We start from the raw sequence: 11,826 nt of genomic DNA on the forward strand, positions 1-11,826 counted from the left end.
AGATATAGATATAGATATAGATATAGATATAGATATAGATATAGATATAGATATAGATATAGATATAGATATAGATATAGATATAGATATAGATATGTGTGTGTATATATGTGTATATATACATGTATATATGTTTGTGTATATATATATGTATATATGTATATGTACATAGAGAAAGAGATGTCAGGTAGCTGGGAAATGATGTATCATTTCTGTGAAAAATGAAAAAAAAAATATAGTATGGGCCACAGATGTATTCTAGACTAGTTCTCTTTCCTGGAGGGACCCAGTTAAGCTCCTTTGCAACCCTTATGTGGATGTCCCATACTGTCAGCCCCCATTCTAGACACTCTGCTGCATACCTGCTCAGGCTTGCCAAACCAGCCAAATTAGGATTGCAGCAATTTCTCACTTGAGGCAGGATGCTAATGACACTGCCTCAGGTGGTCTCAGCTAGTGTAGGGACTAGGGAAAAATGGGCAGGCACTCAGGGTCTGCAAATTCCTGTTGATGCTTCAAACTGCACATTAGAAAAAAGGAAGAATTCTGTCTTTTTATTTTGTAATTTATTTTAATATATCATTAAAATGTAAAAGGCAAATCTTCTTTTTAAACCTATAATGTGTAATATCTTGCCCATATAACTTCTATCTTGAAGTCTGATGGTCTAGTTCTTGAGCTGATATACACCAGCACTGGTGCACTGATTGTAAAGGCAACATAAGCAGTTTGCACAGCAGAAGTTGAAGTTCTGGCTCAAAACTGTGTGAAAGCATATATATTCCCCTTCTGGTCACATTGGTGCCACTGGAAAATGACTCAGGATCTGACAGCCACCACGGCTTTATATCCACATCAAAGCTTATCCTTAGGCCTTGTACCATACCCCAGGGGGGCTGAACATTTGTTTTTGAATGCTTCACTGAGCTGTATAATTTAGGAACATCAACAACATATAACATTAAAAACCATCAAAAGAAACTCTCATGCTCAGATATAAATATCCTCAGCCTGCACTCGTGTGATCTTCCATCTGAGGGTCAGAAAGGAGTTTTTATTAAGTTGCCTTTCCTCTCAGAGGTCAGACAACATGGATGAATCCCAGAGATGCTTTAAGGCAAGGATATTCACTCTCTTCCATTGTGGGATGTATCTTCAGCCAAAAGCAAAACCTATTTCAAGTACTGCTACTTCATCAGAGGTAGGAAGGCAAAATAAACTCCCCAGGAATTAGAAAGCAGGCTTTCTATCAGTAGCTTGTGTCACTTTCCCATCAAAAATCTGCTGCTCATGTACCTTGAACATGATTGCAAAACATTATATTTAATCTTCTCACAGCTTAAGAAAATGGTACTTTATGCATAGATCAAGTCTCCCATAAGTTAAATCTATATCCCTTTCTTCTTTATAACCTTGGGAAAAACAAGCAGATATAAAAATTAGGGTCCCAGAATATAGTGTACAAGATTTATCTGGAAATTTGAAACCACTTTGCTCGTTCAAATTCATCACTTTTCATCAGGTCTAGAGTGAGGGTGAGGCTATTTCAGACCAAGCTATTGAAAACAACAAAGTAAAATGTTCTTTTCCTGCAATGAAATGCAATTAGTTTCCTTCCTGTAAGCAAAAAGCTTTCAGATATGAGGATATCTCCGACCATCCCTTATGGGTGCAGAATGAGGGAAGGCACCTCTTTAACTAGGTAGAGTAGAAGCCACTTAGAGTGTATATTACCATTTGAAGCACAGCCCAGTTCTCAAGAAGTAAAGAGCTGCACTACTGGTAAAAGTGAATCAAATGGCATCTCTTCATTTGGGAAAAGGCTTCCTGAAGAGCAGACAGCACTGTTACAGAATAAATTGTTTATGGTGATCCCATTGCATGTAGCTGTAAACTGTTAAAACGATACAGCAAAGTTTGTGAAGTATCTGGATTGAATTACAAAAGAGAGTGACTTCTTTTGTTAGACAAAAACTAGAATTGCTTCAGCTCTTTTCAAGCTCAGTGTTGTTCCAGGTGTCTCCAGTTTTCTTCTCAAACTGATTGTTTTCCAGCTTGCTTTATACATTTTGTGTCTAGGAGGGATGGGAATGTAGTAGCTGTAGGAGAGCACCAAGGGCTGATTCCTGCTCCCACTGCTGCTGCTGCTACTGCTGCTTTCCTTCCGGTTTTCTTCTATTCTCCTTTTCACTCATCCCTTTAGCCCACCTGACATTTGGACTTGAAGAGAATTTCACTGACATCCTGGTATGTTATCTAATGCTACCATTTAATAGAAATAGTGGAGGAGAAGGATTTCCTGACTACTCCAGCCCCAGAAGATCCTGCTTACAGCCAGGAGACTGCAAAGGAGAGGGGCACTGGTCATTGCAACACTGTCCCACAGCCTAATCACCATTGCAGTGACCCCAGCAGAGGCTATTTTGTATTTTCTTACAACCCACTTAGCTACTGCAATTACACCTGAATGCCCAAACGTCCAAAAGCAGTGTGCTATGCCGTGGCTGCAGTTCAGGCACCCACACCCCTGGATTGAAGGGACTTACTCTTGTGTGCAACATCTGGGGGTCAGTCTGTGCCATTGGGTCCCTCTCTGCAGCAGGAGCTCTGGCTTTGAGGAATAGGGAGCACTGCAACGTCTACCAGGCAAGGACACTTAATGAAATCCTTATTTTTTACAGGTGTAGCTGAGCAAATCAGTACAACTGCTCTTTTCCCATGTAACCAGGTTAGGTTTAGTGTGCCAATTTGCTCTCCTGGTGTTCCCAGCCTGGCACCACAGGGTGGGGGTCTGGGGGCTACCAAGGCCCTACACAAGGACCCTCTCCAATTCCTGCACCAGGAATTCTCTGTTTTGTGGATGCCCAGCTGCTTTGACAATCCTACTGCTGATTGGGACTGCCTTTTCCCCTCACCTTTCACGGGCACACAAGGTTTATGCTGCTAAGAACTTTTTAAGGCTACTGCATTGCTATCTGCTGCTGTGCATGGCAGACGTGCTATGGCTGAGTGCCAGCTGCTTGGAGAACAGCTTTTTTCATAAGGAATGTCACAAGCTATGAGCAGTAGGGGCTGGTGGTCTAAGGGGTGTCAGCAGAAGCAGGATGTGTGTTGGTTGTAGGAACAGGGTGTGTGCACTGTTTGTAGCTGGATGGATCAATAGCTGTGCATGTGCAAGCTCAGATGATCTGAGGCTGGCCATGGCCTCCAGGATTGATAAACACAGGGAAAGCCAATAATTTTCTCAGTCTAATCTGAAATAGTCTTGGACTCAGAACCCTTCCCATCAGGGCCTTCAGCCATGCTGTGGAGTGAGGATGCAGTTTCTGTGCAAGCCCTGAGCACAGTCCCCACTGCCAGGGGCTCCCAGCACAGGCTTCTCTGGTGCCAGGCTGCCCTCCAGCCATCACTACCAGGCAGCCAAGGGGAAATAACACTCCAAAAACAAGAAGGAGTATGCTAGGGTCGCTGCTGAGGCCTGTCTCTGGCACCTGTACCACAGAGGGCTGTGATGTCTGTTACACCCAAATAATGTTCTGAAGGGCTAAATGGATAAATATTGGAGTTGTTGATGAAAGGAAACAGTGCCAGATGCTTTTGGCCAGCAGAACAGGAATGTGTCCCATTGCCTCAGGTTGAAAAGGCTTTGGATGTTTAGGACTTGCAAAAATTTGAGGGAGGAAGCATTAGGAACAATATTTGACACAGATTTGCCTCATTCATAGACAAATTAACTTTAATCATCCAATTTATAAATCAGCTTTAAGTGAAAGCCCCCCCCCCTCGCCCCCCACTGCTGCATATTTGGTGGATTAAGTTGTTTGGTTTTAGTGATAAATTAGAAACATCTGCTTCCGCTGACAGCCTGGAATGGAGGCGTGTACAGGAACAAGGCTGGCTGGGCTGCTCTGAGGGGGGACCCTGTGCCAGGCCATGGTCCTGCCCTCCTCTGGCCATGGGGGCTGAAAGGATCAGGCTGTCTCCCCTCTGCACTGGGGCTCAGCAGGGCAGGGGAGGCACACGCCTGCTCCTGGGCTTGCTCAGGATGGTTCTTGGGGAGGCTGGAGCAGTGGTGAGCATCTCCGGCAGCGTGCTCTTGGCACAGCCTTCCTTTTAAGGGTGTCTTGGCAGTTCTTCCATGCAAACAAAATTGTTTCTGCTATGGGATCATCAAGTCTTAATGACAAGGAATCCAAAGCTCGTGCCAGAGTCTATGCAGAGGCTGCTCAAGCATAAGCACTGATGGCAGTGAGTGTCCTGGCCATCCCTTCTGATGAAGAAAACGGTCCTAAGGAAACAGAGGGGTTTTACAAACCTGGCCTATCCTTGCAGAGGTGGTACAACTTCCTGGTTACTGAGTCAGGTTGGAAATAGCCAAGAGACACATCTCATCAAAGTACTTCACATGGGTGTTTTACTTGTTCAGGAGGTATAAAAACAATTCTCCTGGCTACAAGCCTTTATCTGCAGGAGGGGAAATCTAGGGCTGAGTCCTGCCAGATACAGCAATCCAAATATGCCCTGGGCATCCCTGGAGCTGCACCCACAGCAGACCTGATCTGTGCATGTCCTTATGTCACACACACAAAAGGAACTGAGGACTGATTTGACCTCAGTTGTGACCTGACTCTCACTACAGGGATTTAATACATGCCCTGTTGGGCTGCAGAAACAGATGTTTTACACACAGCATTCAGGCTTTTTTTTTCTCCAGTCTTTGGCAATCAAAAGTCTCAGACAGAAGTCCTGACTCTCCAGGACAGACCATGTCTGCAGAAAGGGAGAATGGAAGACAATTGGTGGTTTCTAACACCTCCTGTTCCCAAGGTGCCTTCTTTCTTTTTTCCTGGATGTTTTCTCCTGGTGAGTTTAGGGATTATTTTCATTTCATAAAAAAATTTTGTATATTCTGTTAGATCTGTCAGAGGCAGACACTCCAGGCGGGTTCAGAGCAGGCTCTCAGACCAGCTGTACAGAAGAGGTCCTGCAATTTAGGCACCTCCTGGTAGTGCAGAAGGCACTGTCCAGGTGTGACACAGTGAAAAGTGATGTATTTCTCTCTGAGAAATTCCGTGAACAGGAATTTTGAATCAGGACTGAGGTCTGTGGCCTGTCAGAATGGAGACAGCCATCCTAGGCAGTTCTGCAGAGGAAATACTCAACTCTGCTTAAAAAGCTGAAGGGAGTCTCCAATGCAGCTTCCAACACCCCAGTCAGATGTAAAGCTGTGTAACTCATCTGCAAATCTTAATATACAGAGAAATACAGCTCCTTCTCAAGAGAATCAAATAATCTCCCCTGCAGAGCCATGGAGGTCCATGGAGGCTGTGCAGCACAGTCCCTCTGAGAGCCTAAGAGCCAAGCCTGGACAGGGAATACCCACTCTCCCTGTGGGGCAGGAAGGAGGGGAGAGGAATAGGACAACCTGTTTCACAGTTAGCCAGGGCTACTGGTCCTGCTCATCCTGCTTAAACTGTTTCCATCTGCCTGACTATTGATGTCACTTGATTTTTGCATTCCCATGTGGGACTTTCAGACACATGGAGAAATTAATGATGGTATTGTTGAGTCAGTAAAGGGAACATTTTTTCTTCATTTTCTTTTCCCTTTACCCAAGATAGAGAAAGAAATGAAAATTCCCGTCTTCCAGGAGAGGAGCAGGAGCTGTGTTCCGGACACCAGGCCTTTGTGCAAGCTGTTTTGCTGGAACATAGGCCATCCTATTCCCACTCCCAAAATTACTACCTCTCCCTGGAATACTTTCTTGCTGGTCCACATCAAAGCTTGTGCTCAGAGGTCATCTGCAGATATTTCTAGCAGGAATATTTGCACTGAATGGCACAAGCAATATCTCAAGAGAGGCCAAAGCAGCTTTGGTGAGAATCAGCTGTCCGGAAGCTGGACAATGCCTTCCCAGATCATTTGAGCAGGCACAGGATCACCCATCAACCACTGTAATTTTGGCAGGTGTGGCTGCCTCCCTCAGGAACCTCCTGTGAGGAAGCAGTAAAGTGGTTTACCCTGGGTAAACACACAGACACACCAGGAAAATGTGAGAAGGAGGTTGCCAGGTTGGTAATTCACAGGAGACAAGCAAAGATCTATGGGACTGCGTGGGTTGCTAATGCAGGGCTATGATCTCAGGTTTTGGGGCCAAAAAAGGACAGTCTCTGGAAGATAACTTTCAGATCACGTCTGTGCAGAGTTGGAACTTACAGAGACTCAAAGGAGCCAAATAGTCTGAAATAAATACCAACATGGTGTCTAGAATAGGGAATGGATGCAAAGAGTAATCTACATGCTTCTCTGCATTTCCTCTGTTTAGTGATAGTGAAAAAGGATTGGAAAAAGTGGACTGGGATGTGTTGGGGAAGTAGGCTCAGTCCTCAGGTGCATTGAAAGGCAGCAGACTGTCACTGTGCAGGAACATCAGTGCAGGCCTGCATAGGCTGGCATAACATCAAGTTTTTATAGACTCCTGAAAAGGAAAAAGACTTTTGCTCTTGAGTCGTAACTGCTAGTGAGAATAGCAGATGTATGTTCCAGAACCAGGAGAGTCCCCCTCCAAGAAAAGGGAGATTTTTCCTGGACAAATAAAATAAAATAAGAAAAAAATCGAATTCTTCTGTTTTTTTTTCCAAGGGGTAAAAAACCCAAGGGAGGTCTCTCTCTCAGCAGCTCACAAATCACTTTCCCCTGTGCTGCAGTGATGGGACTCCTACGTTGGCCTGAATCCAGTCATGAGGCCCATCAGACCAGTGGGAAGAGGTGGGGAGTGGGAAGAGCAGGCCAGACACTCATCTCTTCAGCTCTGCCCTTCCAGCTCTCCTTGGTTTTATAGCAATGTCACTCCCTGTTTTTATTGCACATTTTTTTGAACTACATTTTAGGTCCCACCTCAGCTATTAATGCTCTCCCCAGTCTCATTTTTTCCTGAAAGAAAAATATATTTTTTGAAGAATGTATTAAAAACAAAAAAGAAAAAAAAAGAAAAGAAAAAAAAAAAAGATAAATAAAACAGAGTGCATGAATACATCCAAAAAACCCATTCCCTTAACTGAACAGTTCCTTTCCTTAAACCTTTCTTATCCCTTCCCTTAACTTTAACCTTGGACTCCTGCCAAGGAGATGTTCCTGTTTGTTGCAGGATGTCTGATTTTGGGTTTGGGGTCTTTCCAAAAAAGAAAGGGAGATCGTGAGTTGAAAATAGGATGGGTGGCCCGATGGGTGTCTAAACATAATCAACTATCTCCATTAAATTTTTGAGATTTGGCCTCCACTTCTGTAGGCTGCACCCCATTTGGGTCTGGGAGACATGACGCTCACATGGATGAGGAAGACAAATACAGTAGATAGACTGAAGATGAGCCAATACATTTAAGCCAGCACAACATATGGACTATCACATTTCTCAGCCTAGGAATGATTACTCCCCACAGATTTCTGCTGGGTTTGCCCAGAGTAAGTGAAACATCCCAGCCAGTGAGACTTTTCCCTTCTTTCCCTCTGGATTATATTTAAACTGTGTTTCTCTCACTGCCAGGATGTGTTCTCCCATTATTCACAGCCTATTCTTCCCCTTTAAAAGTGGTTCTCATTATCCTCTGTGATAATAATAATTAATTTTACACTAAACAGTTCTGTTCTTCCCAACACCTTAAACCTCAGAGAAATATGTACTCTTTAGTCATATGTCCCTATCCCCACTCCAAGGTTTAGTGAAACTGTAAAGTATCTTTGAAGACTTGAATTAGGTGCTTTGCTGATCTGCTTTCATCACTTTGGTCTTTTCCATTTGCATCCAACATCAGGTTAGTCTTGAGAGCAGACAACCAAGACCAGTTTCACACTACTTTTCCGGAAATGAAAGCTGAATCCTAATTTATGAAGAGCATGAACTGTTTATTTCAGCTTTGGGAAATCAGAGTAATCTAGATTCCTTCTTCAGCCTAAGAGAGAAATGCAGAGAAGTGATGTGCACCTTTTACTTTAGAGAGTCTGGGAGCAGAAATAAATACCCTTTGCTGACAGTTGCAGCCCAATATCTGTAACTAAAATATAAATCTGCCCAGTGGTTTTCTCATTTGCAGCCTTTGTTTTCCTGGTAGTGCCATGAAGATGAGCCTGAAAAGACTAGATTTCTCAGCCAAGGCAATCACATAATCACTTTTCTGTCCTTTTGATGGACAGAGAATCCACTTCAGCAGTGTAAATGGAGTTTGACCTGTCTCATATCTGTGACAAGTCACATCTTAGAGTCAGAAACACTTTTTAAATGACCATTATTTGTGTAAAAGGTTGAAGCCTTAGGATTTTTGCTACCCTGTGAGGTTAAGTTTTTCTGGTGAATCTAAATTTTAGTTTCATCATTTGCAATGTAATCCTTTGGTAACAGGGATGTTATTTGACCATGCAATGACAGTATACGTAATGTTCATACAGCATCTATTTAAGGACTCTGAAACTCAGGCTTAGCAGTGCATGGGATAGACTTGTGAATGGGCATGTCACAGGGAATTAAGGATATAAGTTAGCTATGGGAATGGGACAGAAGATCTTCTTTTGCAGGCACTCAAACCCTGTCCTCAGAAATGTGGATTTCCATCTACCTCCTCACCTTGTCACTGTGACTGAACCATGAATACGTGCAACACCGAAGTGTGGAGATGATGAAAGGGATGAAATAACAAAACACTACCTTCTCTGTTTGCATCCTTCCCTGTCATTGCCGCTGAACCAGAAGCAGTGCCTTTGGCTGACATGTTCCATCTCAGAACCCCTCCTGTCTCCAGTATTAGCAAGCAGCATGGAGCAGCCTTTACCACCCTTACTCCCAGCTACTCATCAGATCGCTGGGGTATTGTAGAGGAAAGACAAGGAATAGGCAAGCAGTGATAGTGAATGCACATCCCAATCCCTACACCATGTAGTCCTCACCCAGGAGACACCTGATGGAGGTGTTCCTAGCTCCACCTTTCCAGAGTTCAGCAAAGATGGTGATGGTGGGCTTCCCATTCAGCACAAACTTCTTTTTTAACACAGGGCTTCAAAGTCAAGAGGATTTTAGCATTTCTTCCATGACAGTGGATAGGCATACCAACTCCTCCACTTACAGTTTTGATTTTCTGCACTCTTTTCCCTGCCCTCCCTGCTCTGTGTTTCTCTGCTCTTAAATCCATTTCTTACAGTGTGATCCATGGGAACACAGCATTAGGGGCATTGACAGCCCTCCGTTCTCACCAGGGTAAATCTGCTCCAGTAGCATAGCTGAAGTTGTCCCAGGTCAGGGAAAACAGGGGACAGGCACTATAGGAAGAAGGGATTTTCTGCTTCTTAAACACATCATGCTATAGAACACAATAGTTGTGTGATTTCTGAAGCAGTCTCCTGTTACTGAATTTCCACAGCTTGTACAGCTCCAAGGGCTGTGGGTAATGCTGTGCTCACACCCATATTTTCCTACAACTTCAGCCTGAAAAGCTTCATCATTTCCTTGAAAACGAGTGGGTTAGAGGAATTAGCCCCCACTGTGACTATCAGGTTTTGGGCAGCAGGCAGTGCTTGCCTCAGCCTCCCCTGGGTAATGGTAACCAGAGACCCAGCGGAAAAAAGGGAGCTTGAAACTGCTAATCCATTTATACTCTCACCTACCCAGACCAAGGATGTGATTAATCACTTACACTCAGCATTTCATTTGTATTTAACAACACACAGTCTCTTGCCAGCCTACTCTTAGGCACAAAGCACGCTGCTGGTATCAGTGGAAACACAATAAGTAAAATGACCTGGAAAAGAACCCCAACCAAGCAGAAGAAACAGAGCAGCAAAATAGCAAATGAATAGATTTGTGAGAGTTTAATAAGTTAGATGCAGGAGCTTAACTTTGCAATCGTGCAAGCCTGGAGCAAAATGGTTTATTTGGTATTTATAGTTTGTTTTATTTTTATTTTTTTCCAAAACAAGTTTCTATGAAACCATAGCAACTACGGTTAGAGTGAAGCTTTGGAATCATTAATGACTGAAAAAACCCCAATAATCTCTGTTCTGGGTTGGTGGAATGTAAGATTAACACTAGATAGAGAGAAATAATTTTAAAATGTTTTAGGTAATTTAGTCACCCTGAACCCTGTGAAAGGTAGACATTTAAAACATTTTTTTTTTGTCAGAATATTACACGCTTGATTTTTAAACAATCTGTTTGCTAACTTTCTGATGAGGATGTTTTGTGCATAAATGTCCAAGTTTATTACTGTTCTCTTACAAGAGAAGATACATAAGCAGATTTCACCGAGACACCACTACAGTCCATTTCTAACAGAATCACATGTATCTCAGAAAAAACATGCATTTTTCAAAAGATATTTCTATTGCATTCCTTTCTTCAAATGCATTTCAGAAAAGTCAGTTGAGGAAAGTAGAATCAGTTAAAACTTACCTTCACAGTTGAGTAGATGAGATCTGATTTTTCAGGGAAAACAATGTGCTCTGTTTAGGTAGCGCAAGAGCTGTAGATTAAAGCCAGGAGGTAATTTTTTGGTGATTCAAAATCCTTTAAAACAAATGTAAATGCTGGGATGACAAAAAAAGGTACGTTGTGGAAACCTATCTGAGGCTTGATGCTCTTACAGAGTTTTTTAACTGTCTGTCTCAGCTGAACCAGCTCCCGCTCCTTTCCTTGGCCACCTGCCAACTTTTCTAATTTAAAGCAACTGTGAGTTTGCTGTAAAACTCTTGCTGGAAGGAACTTGTTTTATACCATGGAGCAAGGAGCAAGCCTGTGCTCCAGACTGATGTGGTGTGACAGAGTCCTAACAGGACGGGGGGCATAGCCTCCCCAAGGTAATGTTATATCATCTTTGGAAGGCGTCATAGGCTAAGCTGTCTCTTTCTTGGTAAAAGAACAGGGAAAAGGAAAAAAAAAACACCAGCTGCTTTTGGCATGTAGTCCCCTCAGCATGGGATTTGGGAGGAGCAGCATCTGCCTCAAAATGCAGGAAGAAGTGACAGCCTCAGATACATAAAGTGCTCAGAGCTCCCAAAGGAACCTGGTCCCCACATTGGCCACAAGTCACCAGTCCTTGGTTTTGAGGCTTTGGGCACAGGTCCAGGGAATTCCTGCAGGGCTTCCCCTACAGTGTAATGCAGGGTGATCTATCACAGGGACGCCCAAGCTGAGAGTCATGGCTGAGCACAACCACAGACTTCTTGATTTTGAAGAGTTTCAAACTTGGTGCTTTGGATAGCTTCAAAATACACTCCTGGCAATGATCCTACATTCTGAGACACTGTCAATAGTAGAGGTAAACACTTGAGTAATAGAGACTTGAATAATAGAGGCATGGTTTTCAATGACATCCACTTACTGAGCATGGCTTTGTTCTGCTTTGCTCAAACTAAGATAGTGAAACATGTTGTTCATGTAGGAGGGTTGCCTATGCCCATGTTGAATTTTTCCTCTTTGCAAGGAATTTGTTCCATCCAATTATGGCTGACACAGTTATGGTGTGCATCTATGAACTTACAGAAAAGATCCTCTTTTGCAAATATGAGTTTTCTCTGCAGAGTAGCTAAAAGTAAGCAAACAAATAGACAAATGATAAAATACTGTGATTTGTGAAATTTCAGTCTCTGAGTTTCTCCATGGGTACTATAACAAACTTCTGTTTAAGAAATGAGGGTCCTGAAAAGCCTACCTTAGGCTGTGCTCTGAATTTTCCAGTACCTTTGGAAATGCAGCCAACTGACCCGCTGATGCTAAGGTGACATGAGGCTTATTGTGGTTGTCAGTAAAGGATTTTAGTTTTGTAAGCCGTATTTTCTTGTAAA

At 43.2% G+C, this 11,826-nt stretch overlaps 1 protein-coding gene across 2 annotated transcripts in view; it reads right to left on the reverse strand.

Moving 5' to 3' along the window:
* C1QTNF7 (C1q and TNF related 7) overlaps window positions 1–10,651 on the reverse strand; it is a 50,702-nt gene extending 40,051 nt beyond the window's left edge. The window contains exon 1 of one of the 2 annotated variants that reach the window (XM_033513802.1): window positions 10,436–10,651. The gene's annotated coding sequence lies outside the window, so the exon portion shown is untranslated. The remainder of the gene's footprint in view (window positions 1–10,435) is intronic. The other variant, XM_015625623.3, reaches the window with a different exon arrangement.
* Between the last annotated feature and the right edge of the window lie 1,175 nt (window positions 10,652–11,826).

The sequence above is a fragment of the Parus major genome, chromosome 4 (genome assembly GCF_001522545.3).
Source record: "Parus major isolate Abel chromosome 4, Parus_major1.1, whole genome shotgun sequence".
NCBI classification, from domain to species: domain Eukaryota; kingdom Metazoa; phylum Chordata; class Aves; order Passeriformes; family Paridae; genus Parus; species Parus major.